Source organism: Coregonus lavaretus, assembly GCF_964263955.1.
Source record: "Coregonus lavaretus genome assembly, chromosome: 4".
Lineage (NCBI taxonomy): Eukaryota > Metazoa > Chordata > Actinopteri > Salmoniformes > Salmonidae > Coregonus > Coregonus lavaretus.
In genome coordinates, this window is record NC_139991.1 from 47,044,735 (window position 1) to 47,061,463 (window position 16,729).

Below are 16,729 nucleotides of genomic sequence, written 5' to 3' on the forward strand. Positions count from 1 at the left end.
CGCCATGCTGCATTAGTGAAAGGTGGTGAGCATGGTTAAAGAGAGAACCCTGAGTGAACCCCTAGGAGCCAGGGGCAGACAGACAGGCACACATGCCCACTCCGCAAGGACAAAAGCACACACGTGTACACGTGCACACACACAGACACACACACACACACACACACACGTACGCATGCGTGCAATCTCTCTCTCCCTCTCTTCTGTATAAACTCTTCAGCCCTATACAGAGTTCAGTGCTCCTGCTATTTAAACCTTAAACACAAAGTGTCATTCCTCTGTGAGTTCCACGTCACTCAGGGAGTTGTTTGCCATCCGTCCATTTCAAGTTCAAGTTTCACATTTTGTTAGTCGTATGTACGGGACACACATGGTATACACCATCCAAATAAATGCTTGCTTGCAGGTTCCTTCTCGACAATGCAACAACAATAAGAAATAATAAAAAAAATCTGTAGAATAGAATAAACATTTTAGCATAAGTATAATACAGGAAGGGACAATTTATAGTCCAATATTTACACGTGTATCAGAGAAAGGAGGGATTGGGGGCCAAGTGTTTTACATTTTGTCATATTTAGCAATCATAATAAGAGTCTGGTAGCAGCAGTTGTGATGTGTGTGTGTGTGTGGGTGGGTGTGTGAGTGCATGTGTGCTAAGGTGCGGAGAATCAGAGCAGGTGGTCAGTCCAGTTCAAATGTTCAGCCTCTTGGTATCAGATCTCATGCTCCGATACCGTCTGCCCGACTGTAAGGGAGAGAACAGCTCGAGGCTGGGGTGTATGGGATCCTTGATGATGCTGCCGGACTTCCTCAGGCACCGCTTCGAGTGGATGTCCTGGATGGGTGGGAACACGGTCCCAGTGATGTACTGGGCCGTCTTCACCACCCACTGGAGGGCCTTGCGGACGTGGATGGAACAATTCCCGTACCAGGTCGTGATGCAACCAGTCAGGACGCTCTTCATGGTGCAACGGTAGTATTTGGAGAGGAATTTCTTCAGCCGCCCAGGAAGTAGAGACGCTGTTGCGTCCTCTTGACAAGAGTGGTGGTGTTGTTGGTCCATGTCAAGTCCTCTGTGATGTGGATGCCGAGGAACTTAAAACTGCTGACTCTCTCTACTGCAGTCCCAGGTCCCGGGTCCTGTCACCATGGTTCTCTGCAGCCCGGGAGCCCGGAGCCCTTTGAATGATTTCCCTTCACTGGCCCTGTCTGAGTAGAGCACATCCCTCATTGGCAGATTGTAATTGGTTCAGAAAAAGGCATCCCTGCTTCTATCACTGTGACTTACTCAGTCTCCCTCCAGGTCTCTCTCTCTCTCTCTCTCTCTCTCTCTCTCTCTCTCTCTCTCTCTCTCTCTCTCTCTCTCTCTCTCTCTCTCTCTCTCTCTCTCTCTCTCTCTCTGTGTCCCTCTCTGTCCCTCTCTGTCCCTCTCACTTCATGCCCCCAATCTTTTTGAGTCTTTTTCTCCCTATATCTCTGTCTCGCTCTCCCTGTCCCTCTGTGTCAGTGTCTCGCTCTCTGCAGCATGCTTGGCTGCGCGGAACATTTCCTCACGGCTGAAAGCTTGTCAAGCAGCACCTCTCTCAGTCAACGCCTGATCTGCTCACATCTCACAGGCACTAGTGAAGTGTCTCTGCCATTAAAGGTCAGCTTGTTGCCATCTGCCACCCACCACCATGCCAGTCTGTTACCTCCTGATTGGACAGAGGGAGGACAGAGAGTGATACCTCCTGATTGGATGGGAAAGGACAGAGAGTGGTACCTCCTGATTGGACAGGGGTAGGACAGAGAGTGGTACCTCCTGATTGGACAGGGGGAGGACAGAGAGTGGTACCTCCTGATTGGACAGGGGGAGGACAGAGAGTGGTACCTCCTGATTGGACAGGGGGAGGACAGAGAGCGGTATCTCCTGATTGGACAGGGGGAGGACAGAGTGGTACCTCCTGATTGGACAGGGGTAGGACAGAGAGTGGGTCAAAGTGGGTGAAGTGCCTCAGGATGTTTTTGTCTTTACTTCCCATTACTAATAAACCTTAATAGCCCCTCTGATACTTCCAATAGATTATATCTATAACTATATACTATCTCTCTCTTCCTCCAGCCTCTCCTCCTCAAGAATCCCCCTGCTGTGCCGCCATCCTTCCTCTTTCACCATGACACTACCAAACAACTGCCTCTCTCCCCTCCCTCATGTCAACCAGCTTTTCAAACCAATAACAACTGCTCTCCTGCCCCCAGCCCCCCACCCTATCACTCCATTCTTACTCTGCTGCATTTCCAATTTTCTCCCATTCCCAGGCATCTCCCCCAAAGCTCCTATGTTGTTAGCTTGCGTCAAATTGCTTTTTGCACCTTCCTGGCGCCTTGCTGCAGAGTTGAGACATGCAGGGGTTTTGTTGGGCCCATCCCAAAGCTCCTCCACCTAAGAGCCTCTTGCTGGGGCCGCCAAGTGCCATTAAACTTCAGAGAAACCTTCCCTGTGCCAGCCAATTATCCTCTGCCATTGTTGCCATCGTATGCAGAAGTTGTGCTGCAGTTTGAGTGCGATGGGGTACAGCCATAGGAGGGATGACGATGGGAGAGGGACTGTGTTGTTATAGATAAGAAGCTTGCCCTTGAGATATGAATGACTGTGCAGTACGTTTTGCAATGTTGCTTTGTTGATTGTTGTCTATAGGTCAGATGTTATGTAATAGGTGACCTGGTAGCATTCGTGGTTACACAATCTTACCATCACAATAGCTAAGGACGCATAGATACGGTAGGGAGTCTACCTTATGCCTTGTGTCTTTTTTCATTATTTCTTACATGGCTGCAGGAATTACAATATGCTATTAGTAAGGCAATCAAGCAGGTTCCTGTGGCTGTCATAAGAATGCATTGAACTCTCTATGATTAATGAAAACCTCAATGTATATTAATGGTCATGCATGTAAATGGTATGGATTTTACAGTGCCTGAATTCAAAATGGATTAAATATATTTTTCTCTCACCCAACTGAAAATATGTTTTCAGACATTTTTGCACATTTATTGAAAATTAAATACAGAAATATCTCATTTACATACTGTCATTATTCACACCCCTAAGTCAATACTTTGTAGAAGCACCTTTGACAGCGATTACAGCTGTGAGTCTTTCCACACCTGGATTGTGCAACACTTGCCCATTTATTATTTTCAAAATACTTCAAGCTCTGTCAAATTGGTTGTTGATCATTGCTAGACAACCATTTTCAGGTCTTGCCATAGATTTTCAAGTAGATTTAAGTCAAAACTGTAACTCGGCCACTCAGGAACATTCACTGTCTTCTTGGTAAGCAACACCAGTCTAGATTTGGCTTTGTGTTTTAGGTTATTGTCCTGCTGAAAGGTGAATTCATCTCCCAGTATCTGGTGGAAAGCAGACTGAACCAGGTTTTCCTCTAGGATTTTGCATGTGCTCCATTCCGTTTATTTTTTATTCTGAAAAACTCACCAGTCCTTAACGATTACAAGCATACCCATAACATGATTCAGCCAACACTATGCTTGAAAATATGGAGAGTGGTACTCAGCAATGTGTTGCATTGGATTTGTCCCAAACATAACACTTTGTACTCAGGACAAAAAGTTAATTGCTTTGCCATACTTTTTGCAGTTTTACTTTAGTGCCTTGTTTTGGAATAATTTTTTCCTGTACAGGCTTCCTTTCACTCTGTCAATTAGGTTAGTATTGTGGAGTAACTACAATGTTGTTGATCCATCCTCAGTTTTCTCCTATCACAGCCATTAAACTCTGTAACTGTTTTAAAGTCATCATTGGCCTCATGGTGAAATCCCTAAACGGTTTCCTTCTTCTCTGGCAACGGAGTTAGGAAGGATGCCTGTATCTTTGTAGTGACTGGGTGTATTGATACACCATCCAAAGTGTAATGAATAACTTCACCATGCTCAAAGGAATATTCAATGTCGGCATTGGAAAACCTCCCGGGTCTTTGTGGTTGAATCTGTGTTTGAAATTCACTGCTCCACTGAGCGAACTTACAGATAATTGTATGTGTTGGGTACAGAGATGAGGTAGTCATAAAAAAATTATGTTAAACACTATAATTGCAACTTATTATGTGACTTGTTAGGCAAATTTGTTTACTCCTGGACTTATTTAGGCTTGCCATAACAAAGGGGTTGAATACTTATTGACTCAAGACATTTCAGCTTTTAATTTTAAATTAATTTCTAAAAATGTCTAAAAACATAATCCCACTTTGACATTATGGGGTATTGTGTGTAGGCCAGTGACCAAAAATCTCAATTTAATCCATTTTAAATTCAGGCTGTAACGCAACAACATTTGGAAAAAGTTAAGGGGTGTGAATACTTTCTGAAGGCACTGTATGTCAATTTCAGTATTACACATGTTCACTGTCCCCACCAACCCCAAACGATGCCTTAAAGCCATGGTTCTCTTACCCCCCACATGTTTTCCCACTTACATTGGCTGTTGTCGATCGATTCAGACAGGTTTTTAAGTGCATATCTAGTTACATTTGTATATAGTGCATATCACATACTTTTGTATATATAGTGTATTTGACATTGACCTTGGCTGATCGATCCAGACAGGTTTTAAAGGAATACTTCGGGATATTGGCAATGAGGCCCTTTATCTATTTTCCCAGAGTCAGATGAACTCCTAGATACCATTTTTATGTCTCTGCGTGTAGTTTGAAGGAAGTTGCTAACTAGCGCTAGCACAATTGCTAACTAGCGTCAGCCCAATGACTGGAAGTACATGCGTATACCCATATACTTCCAGTCATTGTGCTAACGCTAGTTAGCATTGGCTCGCAAAACAACCTCTAACTTCCTTCATACTGGACACTGAGACATAAAAATGGTATCCACGAGTTCATCTGAATCTGGGGAAGTAGATAAAAGGCATCGTCCGAAGTATCCCTTTAAAAACTGTCTGGATCGATCAGCCAAGGTCAATGTAAAATACACTATCTATACAAAAGTATGTGGACACCGCTTCAAATTAGTGGATTCGGCTATTTCAGCCACACCCGTTGCTGACAGGTGTGTAAAATCGAGCACACAGCCATTGCAATCTCCATAGACAAACATTGGCAGTAGAATGGCCTTATTGAAGAGCTCAGTGACTTTCAATGTGGCACCGTCATAGGATGACACCTTTCCAACAAGTCAGTTTGTCAAATTTCTGCCTAAGTGCTGTTATTGTGAAGTGGAAACGTCTAGGAGCAACAACGGCTCAGCCGTGAAGTAGGCCACACAAGCTGACAGAACGCGACTGCCGAGTGCTGAAGTGCGTTGCGTAAAAATCGACTGTCCTTGGTTGCAACACTCACTACTGAGTTCAAACTGCCTCTGGAAGCAACGTCAGCACAATAACTGTTCGTCGGGAGCTTCATGAAATGGGTTTCCATGGCTGAGCAGCCGCACACAAGCCTAAGATCACCATGCGTAATGCCAAGCGTCGGCTGGAGTGGTGTAAAGCTTGCCGCCATTGGACTCTGGAGCAGTGGAAACGCATTCTCTGGAGTGATTAATCATGCTTCACCATCTGGTAGTCCATCGGACGAATCTGGGTTTGGTGGATGCCAGGAGAACGCTACCTGCCCCAATGCATAGTGCCAACTGTAAAGTTTGGTGGAGGAGGAATAATGGTCTGGGGCTGTTTTTCATGGTTCGGGCTAGGCCCCTTAGTTCCAGTGAAGGGAAATCTGTGCTTCCAACTTTGTGGCAACAGTTTGGGGAAGGCCCTTTACTGTTTCAACATGACAATGACCCTGTGCACAAAGCGAGGTCCATACAGAAATGGTTTGTTGAGATTGGTGTGGAAGAACTTGACTGGCCTGCACAGAGCCCTGACCTCAACCCCATCGAACACCTTTGGGATGAATTGGAACGCCGACTGCGAGCCAGGCTTAATCGCCCAACATCAGGTCCTCTGTAGCTCAGCTGGTAGAGCACGGCGCTTGTAACGCCAAGGTAGTGGGTTCGATCCCCGGGACCACACATACACACAAAAAATTATGCACGCATGACTGTAAGTCGCTTTGGATAAAAGCGTCTGCTAAATGGCATATTATTATATTATTATCAGTGCCCGACCTCACTAATGCTCTTGTGGCTGAATGGAAGCAAGTCTCCGCAGCAATGTTCCAACATCTAGTGGAAAGCCTTCCCAGAAGAGTGGAGGCTGTTATAGCAGCAAAGGGGGGACCAACTCCATATTAATGCCCATGATTTTGGAATGAGATGTTAGACGAGCAGGTGTCCGCACACTTTTGGTCATGTAGTGCAGATTAAAAAATCAACCATCCCTTTGAAACAAAAGTCTCATTTTTGTTAGAAAAGTATTACCTGTATTTGTTTGAGGTTTTGATTATGTATTTTAGACTGGCCGGATTAGAGTCCACACAATAACAGGTTGGCCTCAGTCTGGGCTTGTTAAAAAAAATTGTTTTTTATTTTTCTTTGACGTATACAGGAAGGAAAAAAGTGACTGATGTGGTCTGTTCACAGTGGGGTTTTCCGCTTCCTTCCGTTCCACTCTGTTGCTTTATCTCTTTCACTCTCTCTCGCTCTGTCTCTCTCTGTGAAGTCACACACGCACACACCATTTTTTTTCTCAATAGGCATAGTTTTTCTCGCTCTCATGAGCTCCTGATTAAAAAGAGATTGTCACGGTTACCTGTGCTACCCAGCCTCGTATAGGTTTACCAATATTATGTTCCCCACCATGCCCTGGCACCTGCCTGTGCATTCTATTCTAATGGTTAGAATTGACTGAGTGAACAAGCTTCCCTCCCCCTTTCACAGCTTTCATGTCAGAGCTCACTCAGTTATAATTGTGGCAGGCATGGTCTGAAATGCAGAGTGCAGTCTGATCTGGAAATCTGTGGTATGATAAACATCTGTTGCGGTTGTGCCCTGAGTGTGAACATTAGAATGGCATTGTCTTTCCTGGTTTCAGACGTTGCCTAACAGCTAAGTCGGAAATGGTGCCTGCATACATATTAATTAATATATCAATACGGTCATTTCTTAACCAGGGTATGTTGGGAAGGAGATCAAAATGCCTTCATATGATTTGGCTTAACTGACAGCTTAATGCTTCTATTTATCCAAAGGTATTGAAAGTGTATCATATGAGCCAGAACACAAACAAAATAAACTGCCAATGCATCCAACCATTTTGTAGAGTCACAAGCTTGATGTAGTCATTGCCTGCAATTAATATGGGACCAAATACTGAACTTTTGAATACTTTTTAATACCCTACAAGTGAATTTGACCAAATACTTGTGACTTTACATGGGGGGACTAGATACAAAAAGTTATTTCATTTCTAAACTGTAAAAAATATATGTATGAAAATACCCCCAAAGATGGTGACATTCCTTCAGATCTTTATTTGATCTCTAATCCAAAATGCTGGATTATAGAGCCAAATAAAAATATTTTGTTCACTGTCCAAATACATATGGAAGGGATGCCTCAATCCATACACCCCCCTTTTCAGTTCTTGAAAAGTTCACCATCATTGGCATGGTTTAGTCAGTTTGTGTGCTTGTTGATTTCACCTTCCTCCCTAACGTGGCCTCCCGCTCTATCCCAGCTGCTTGACATTCCCAGGAGCACCCCGAGCCGTCACCTGTAGTCAGACCCCATCCACCCTGACAGAACAAAATGGACGGAGGGGGCCGGGGATGTAATGACTGGGGGGGCTTGACAGCTGGGACTCAGGAGGGAGGCGTCTGGTGACATTGAAACGCCATCCTTCAGCGAAGAGATAAAAGACGGGAATGGATTCCCTGACAGACAGACAGAGAGACAGACTGACTGACAGGTGTGTACTAGAAGGGTTTGTGCTGGCTTCACCTCTGCGCTGCCTGTTAAATCAGGTTGCACGGTGCACCTGAGTTTGTCTCAACATCACTACCTTGGCAGAGTGACAGGGATACATCAGTGATGTTTATCACCACCCTGTTGTCTCACTCTTGCTGCCACTGGAACATTGTTACTTTGTGTTAGTTCTTACTGGCTGGGTTTACTCAAGCCACAGTATATGGCAAGTTCTGGGATATAGAGTATATCTATAGGATATAAACTTTTGGGTTATTCATCCAGACCATTAAAACCCCCATGTGGTTATAATAGTGCATCAACATAGGGCTAGAGGTTTTATAGTGATTATTTTGCTTTCTTTGTATTTGGTATTTTTATAACAGGTTGTTTCAGGACTGGAATAGTGAGAAAAGCAATCAGCTGATTACTTTATTTTCCTGCTGTTCTGTCTCGCACTCATCTATTCTATTCTTTACTCTGTATTGCTCAGTGTATTGTTTGAACATCTGGGCCAGTTCTGTTGATATAAGCAAAAGAGTGGTTCCTTGGTAATATATTTAAAGTATGTTTCACCATGTTAGGGGAAAATCACGTGCTGTAGTTTAGTGAAACGCTTTTATATTCTAGTGTGCTCTGTTTCCCATGGGGGCTTTGAATTTAGGCATAATTAGTGGTGTAAAATAAACCTAAAAATGTACCTGAATTAAACAGATCTATGCTATTAAAACGAGCTTTTGCTGACATCTCTATAAGCTGAGGATAAGCTAAATCAGAAGAGTGCAGACCAAGCACATTAGCCTACGTCCAAACCACAGTGAAAAGAAGTTAATTGTATATCAGGTTTATTTTTCTATTGCTCTACTAACTACTAACCATCTAGACTTCTCTGGATTTTACATCCATTTTTGTAACAATTATTTGAACAGGTTGTAAAAAACAAACAAAAGAAAAGGAAACAGGAGACCACTTAAAGGTCACAATGTTTAAATAACATTGATATGTAAATCACATGAATCAACATATGATTAATGTAACACTGCATGTAAGCGATTGAAATCAAACCACACTAGGTACAGTACATCACTGTAACCTTTGCCAATAGGGAAGGAGAATTGTCAACGTAGGTTGGACGGAATGAGGATGAGGGCGCTATCAGGATGGCTGGGTGGTTACAGTAATGCCAGTACCCCACAGCATTTGACTGATAGCAGTAATGCTGTCAAAGAGGGGGCCATGCCATGTTGAAGATGTGAACTAACACTAAGGGGCAGTGAGCATGAGAAGTGTGTATATGTATGAGGTGATGAGAAGGTGTGGAGACAGCCCATCAGTCCGCACAAATCCAATGGACTAGAGGGCTGTCTCCACACCTTCTCATCACCTCATACATATACACGTTTCTCATGCTCACTCCCCCTTAGTGTTAGTTCACATTTTCAACATGGCATGGCCCACTCTTTGACAGCATTACTGCTATCAGTCAAATGCTGTGGGGTACTGGCGTTACTGGCGTTATGTAACCACCCAGCCATCCTGATGGCTCCCTCATCCTCATCCTGTCGTAGTGTAGGGCCCCAGGGGGAGCACATTTCCTAATTTCTCATGCCAGCAGGGAGGAGGGTAAATATGACAGTCATCATCCGTGGGTGTCAGTTCTGTTTTTCCCTGTTATTTTTTGCATGTCCCCAGCCCAACAGTTTTTTCACATCCCATTGGGAGGCATGCACAGAGCTGAAACTCAATCTGTATGCCAGGAACTTTCTCCCCATCAGATCACATGCAGAGTGATTTGATTCTGCTGCCTAAGTCCTTGTCCCTGGAGAGAGGTGAGCTTTATGTACAGATGAGTCGAGTGCATACAGTTCGCATGCAAAGGCGGTTAGCGACCATGGCTACACTAGCCTCCCGGCCCCATCCCACTCAGTGCATTCCCTGCATGTGCCACTGCCAGCTGGGATTGTGTGTGCATGTACACAGGTTGTGTAGATTAAATTGGCAATGCATTTACTAATAGTAGACGTGACATGAATAACAGATGTTTAGAAGTAACATGAATATCCCTTTTAAAGCTCCAATAATTTAGCTGTCTGCGTTATAGAGAATGTTGCATCTCTATCTTTATGATATGCGTCAAAAAGGAAACAATATTTATTTTATATGGGAGTGTTTCACCTCAGGTCAGTTGATTATAGGGAGAAGAGATGATTCAGAGAGGTAAAGTCTATCCATGTGAGGTCTGTCCCTAATGAACTGTAATTAGGCTTCATGCTTCCTGCCAGACCATTTAAAAATAATATTTAAAAAAATTAGGTATATGATCACACTGGTAATATATAATTTGTTGTATTACTTGTGAGGCACAGCTGAGTGAGCATAATCATTTGCTTTTTTTTTTTACTGGACTGATGGTCTGCATCTGATGGCCAGTCTGAGGGGAAGGAGCAGCGGTGAGGCTGCCTCTCTCCCGACTCACCGTCCCTCCGCTCTCCCTCCCTCCAATGAGAAAAGGGGACACAGTCTTCCAGCTGATGGCGAAACTCAAGTTGCACTGCATTATTTCTGCCTCATGCACCAATTCATGTTGTTACTGCTATGACCAGAGAAAGTGAAATATTCCTGAATATGAATAACAACGCAAGCTTATTGGAACACTTTGCTATACTCATTCATTGCATCTGCGCTGCTGGTTGTAGCATGAGTGGAAGTACGGAGAATGCGCATTTTATGGCTTATAAAAGTGTTGAACAAATTGTTGACAATGCTGAAGAACAATTTAAACATGAACTTACTCATAAAAACAGCAGCTCGATCGACCTGTTGGTGACCACTGCAAACAGAACCCCCTGCCTGCTCTTCACGCTATCTTTCTTCTGATGGACAGACAGTATTCAATCTACCAAATGAAAAATGTCTCACTAAATCCTACTCCCTAGTTAGTCACTGTCCCTCTTGAAGTTCAGAAGTTCAATCCATCTGTAGTCACATATAGGCATACTGTGTAAGGATGAGAATGTATAGATAGGAGAGAGTTTTGTATTGGCAGGTATTCTACCATTGGCATAGTCAAAGAGATGACTGCATCATTTATGGTGGGCTGCCCTTTTCCCTTATTATGTCAACCTCTTATGATGCCGGTAAATAATGTAGTCTCCGTTGTTATATCAAGTTCATAACCCTGCCCAGTGACACACAAAAGCACACCAATAATCTCTTTCATGCTGTGCAGGTCCTTTTTTATGTTGTAATACCCACTGTGTGTGTTATGTGATTAGGTAATACATTTCAAAGAGAATACTTACAAAACCAAGGACTCCTAATTACTGGTAGAATAGAGGGGGATGTTTTAAAATACACCAACTGGTCAGAGGTGCCTCTAATGTCTTGTTATCTTGTATCATATTGTTTTTGTTTTTCACTACTCTCCCCATCTTCTTTGGCAATAAAACCTCACTTATTTTGAAATGTTTGAAATGATTTTTTACAGTACACTTCATTCTTTCTTCCTTTGTTTAAATAGTTGTTGTGTTGTTAATGTGGGAGGCATTTTCATTTAATTACTGTGCAACATGATATAATAGGAAAATGTAATTTGAAGTTTTTGCTAAAAGAAAAACATCACAACATACAGTTGAAGTCAGAAGTTTACAGTTGGAGTCATTAAAGTTTACAGTTGGAGTCATTAAAACTAGTTTTTAAACCACTCCACACATTTCTTGTTAACGAACTATAGTTTTGGCAAGTCGGTTAGGACATCTACTTTGTGCATGACACAACTCATTTTTCCAACAATTGTTTACAGACAGATTATTTCACTTATAATTCACTGTATCACAATTCCAGTGGGTCAGAAGTTTACATACACTAAGTTAACTGTGCCTTTAAACAGCTTGGAAAGTTCCAGAAAATGATGTCATGGCTTTAGAAGCTTCTGATAGGCTAATTGACATCATTTGAGTCAATTGGAGGTGTTCCTGTGGATGTATTTCAAGGCCTACCTTCAAACTCAGTGCCTCTTTGCTTGACATCATGGGAAAATCAAAATAAATCAGCCAATACCTCAGAATATAAATAGTAGACCTCCACAAGTCTGGTTCATCCTTGGGAGCAATTTCCAAACGCCTGAAGGTACCACGTTCATCTGTACAAACAATAGTACGCAAGTATAAACACCATGGGACCACGCAGCCGTCATACCGCTCAGGAAGGAGTTCTGTCTCCTAGAGATTAATGGACTTTGGTGCGAAAAGTGCAAATCAATCCCAGAACAACAGCAAAGGACCTTGTGAAGATGCTGGAGGAAACAGGTACAAAAGTATCTATATCCACAGTAAAACGAGTCCTATATCGACATAACCTGAAAGGCCGCTCAGCAAGGAAGAAGCCACTGCTCCAAAACCGCCATAAAAAAGCCAGACTAAGGTTTGCAACTGCACATGGGGACAAACATAGTACTTTTTGGAGATATGTCCTCTGGTCTGAGTAAACAAAAATATAACTGTTTGGCCATAATGACCATTGTTATGTTTGGAGGAAAAAGGAGGTGGCTTGCAAGCCGAATAACACCATGGCTTGCAAGCCGAATAACACTGCAGCTTTGCTGCAGGAGGGACTGGTGCACTTCACAAAATAGATGGCATCATGAGGAAGGAAAATGATGTGGATATATTGAAGCAACATCTCAAGACATCAGTTAGGAAGTTAAAGCTTGGTCGCAAATGGGTCTTCCAAATGGACAATGACCCCAAATATACTTCCAAAGTTGTGGCAAAATGGCTTAAGGACAACAAAGTCAAGGTATTGGAGTGGCCATCACAAAGCCATTACCTCAATCCTATAGAAAATGTGTGGGCAGAACTGAAAAAGCGTGTGCGAGCAAGGAGGCCTACAAACCTGACTCAGTTACACCAGCTCTGTCAGGAGGAATGGGCCAAAATTCACCCAACTTATTGTGGGAAGCTTGTGGAAGGCTACCCGAAACATTTGACCCAAGTTAAACAATTTAAAGGCAATGCTACCCAATACTAATTGAGTGTATGTAAACTTCTGACCCACTGGGAATGTGATGAAAGAAATAAAAGCTGAAATAAATCATTCTCTCTACTATTATTCTGACATTTCACATTCTTAAAATAAAGTGGTGATCCTAACTTACCTAAAACAGGGAATTTGTACTAGGATTAAATGTCAGGAATTGTGAAAAACAGAGTTTAAATGTATTTGGCTAAGGTGTATGTAAACGTCCGACTTCAACTGTATGTATGTCGTTTATGTCAATACATTGCAGTAAATGGGAAAAGAAATGCATCAACTAATTGATGTTTATGTCAATACATTGCAGTAAATGGGAAAAGAAGTGCATCAACTAATTGATGTTTGTGTCAATACATCAAAGTAAATGGGAAAAGAAAAGCATCAACCAATTGACGTTTATGTCAATACATTGCAGTAAATGGGAAAAGTGTAAACCAAATCAAAATAGGAAAAGAAGAGTCGACCAATAGATGTTTATGTCAATACGTTGCAGTAAATGGGAAAAGATTACCATCAACCATCCTTCACCTCCTCCACCCACTCCCCCATCTTCTCTCTCTCTCTCTCTCTCTCTCTCTCTCTCTCTCTCTCTCTCTCTCTCTCTCTCTCTCTCTCTCTCTCTCTCTCTCTCTCTCTCTCTCTCTCTCTCTCTCTCTCTCTCTCTCTCTCTCTCTCTCAATTCTATTAATTATTTTCCTCTCTCCTCTCTTTCCATATCCCATCTCTCTCTCTCGCTCTCCCTCCTCTCTCCCCCTCCTTTCTCTCCCCCTCTTCCCCCTTCCATTCTCTCTATCTCCCTCCTTTCCCTCCCTCTCCCTCCCTCCCTTTCATCTTTCTCTCTCTCCCTCCCTCCTCTCTCCCACCTCCACCTCTCTCTCCTCTTCCCCACCTCCACAGACTGGATATTGGATTCATAGAAGTCATATACAGTGGGGAGAACAAGTATTTGATACACTGCCGATTTTGCAGGTTTTCCTACTTACAAAGCATGTAGAGGTCTGTAATTTTTATCATAGGTACACTTCAACTGTGAGAGACGGAATCTAAAACAAAAATCCAGAAAACCAGAACTTAATATTTGGTACAGAAACCTTTGTTTGCAATTACAGAGATCATACGTTTCCTGTAGGTCTTGAAAACCTGCAAAATCGGCAGTGTATCAAATACTTGTTCTCCCCACTGTATGGGAGGTTTGCATCAATAGATTTGCCGCAGAAGTCAATACATTGGATTCAAGACAAAAAAGTTGGTGATAAAGCTGCAATAGGTAAATTGGTGAAAGACTAGGGCTTTTACAGTGACTGTATTACCACCACACCGGCGGTCACGAGTCATGATAGCAGTCAAATTCCTTGGCTTCTCCAAGCTCTGATGCTGCTGATGGTTATTAGTAGCCTACCAAAATTGCTAACTGCCTGGAACTCAGCACTCTATTGTCCCTCTAATCACCCTGACATCAATACAAATGTAATCCAAAATCTAATCAAATACTTAATGAGAGCCCATGAGCTCATGTTGCGCAACATTTCTACAGGTTATGCAATTGCGTGAGAAAACAGAGTGATGGCCTCTATTAAGAAGAGGAGGATCCTATCAGCTTTCTATAGGCTAGACCTACTATAATTATTTCTCAACCTTCCTAATATTAAGCACATTGCTTCTCTTTAAAACAGGAGTATAGCCTACCTGGCTGGCATGAAAATAAATGACAGGAAAAGCGTCCTCCATTTGCTATTTAAGTGCATAGATGACATGTATTTTTTTCCCGCTGCCCCTGTTTCGAAACAGGTGCATGAAAATGGTCCATTCTAAATCAAAACAAATTTCACACATATATTATTTAGTATATGTAAAGACAAGATTAAATCAAGAATAGTCTGATGGGTGACAATATTAGCCTATCACTTTTGAATGATATATTATCACTTGTGAATGATGCCCAGCTTAAGGCAAACAGCTCATGCTTTTTTTTGCAACTTTTTCAAATCATAGTCTTACACCTCATGTAGCCTAGCTCATAGGCCTATATGTTTTGATAAGGTTTGCATCACAACTGAAGTGGATAAATAACTTTTTTTAATGAAGCACATTAATCCGCTTTACAACGGGTGTAGAGCCTAACTGGCATACATAAGCAGCGCGTGAGTTTCAAGTTTGGGGAAGATCATTTTCACCATAAAAATGCACCTTTATAATAAAAGCATACATGCATAATCGCATTTGTGGTCACTTTTGAGAATGGTGTTTTCCTGCTAATGGAACATTCACGCTTATAGCCTACTGCCATGTGCGCATTGCTGCGCTTATAATGTGAAGAATAGCCTAATAGTTTAACAACATTTTAAGCTAAATGTTCTCATCTGTTGCGTCAGGCTCGTTGCTTAAAACAGTTGTTTTAATGCTAGTGGTAGTATTAATTTGGGATCTATCACATCCCACAACTGTCCCGGACTATGTTTGGAATATTTATTTCTCGCACAGAATAGAATAGGTCAGCTTTTGTACTATGGGGGATATTAGATTGACATAGGCTAGTGCTTTTGCTGTTCGTTAGGCCTACTCATCTTGTTGGCTGACGAAAAGTAAATGTGGACAGTTCTTCCAATATCTTTAAGATGCGCCTCGGAATTGGATAAGGACACGCGCAGTTGCGTCCCACTTGTAGCCTGTGATAAAGACCCAATCACGTGACTGAGAGCCATGTGAGTGAGAGGTGCATTGGCATGCAGCGGGGAGAAGGGAATTATAATTATTATATTCAGCCCAAGGTATAACGGCCACTGGCCGGCAGTTATTTGCTTGACAATCACAGTCTGACAAAATTTTATGACCACCACAGCCCTATGAAAGACTCACACAGACAGACAGACAGACAGACAGTCAGTCAGTCAGTCAGTCAGTCAGTCAGTCAGTCAGTCAGTCAGTCAGTCAGTCAGTCAATCAGTCAGTCAGTCAGTCAGTCAGTGACATCTGTGACAGCTTTCTGGCCTCCTTTCAAAACAAAGTGGAGGCTATCTACCAACAGCTGCAACAGTCTTACCCTTCATCTGACCCCTCACCCCCCCAGGACTGCCTGACTCACCACCTGAGAACAGACAATGCCATCTTCTTGAAATCACCATCACTGAACTATTTTCTAAATCCAAGACCACAACCTGCTCCCTTGACCCCATGCCTTAGTGAACAATAAAACCGCTAAGACGGTCCGTTTTCAAATGTGTAATTTTAATAACTTGAACCCACCTGTCCCTGACTTTTCCTAAATATGTGTATTTTACACTCTAGCAGTACTTTCAGACAAATATCATCAAAGACAAAAACTTCCTGAGCATTTCATCCTCAAAGCGCCATGACCGTATGCATTGTTACAGTAGAATAGGAGTACCAGTAGCCATTTTTACAGTAGAATAGGAGTACGAATAGCCTGGCCTCATTGGACCCCCCTTTGTGCCAATGTCATTTGGTTGTGTTTATGAAGGTATAAGGTAACAAATATTCTAAAGAGCATAACAACATTTTCATTAGTTTATGTTTCTGTAGGCTACAGTGCCTTCAGAAAGTATTCACACCCCTTGACTTTTTACCCGTTTTGTTGTGTTACAAAGTGGGATTAAAAACGATTTAATCTTATTTTTTTGTCAACAATCTTTACAAAATACTCTGTATGTCAAAGTGGAAGAACATTTTTTATTTTAATGTGTAATTAATGGAAAATAAACCTTGATTAATATCTTGATTAATCAACATCTTGATTAGATAAGTGTTCAATGTTAGAATCACCTTTGGCAGCGATTAAAGCTGTGAGTCTTTCTTAGTCTCTAAGAGCTTTGCACAACTG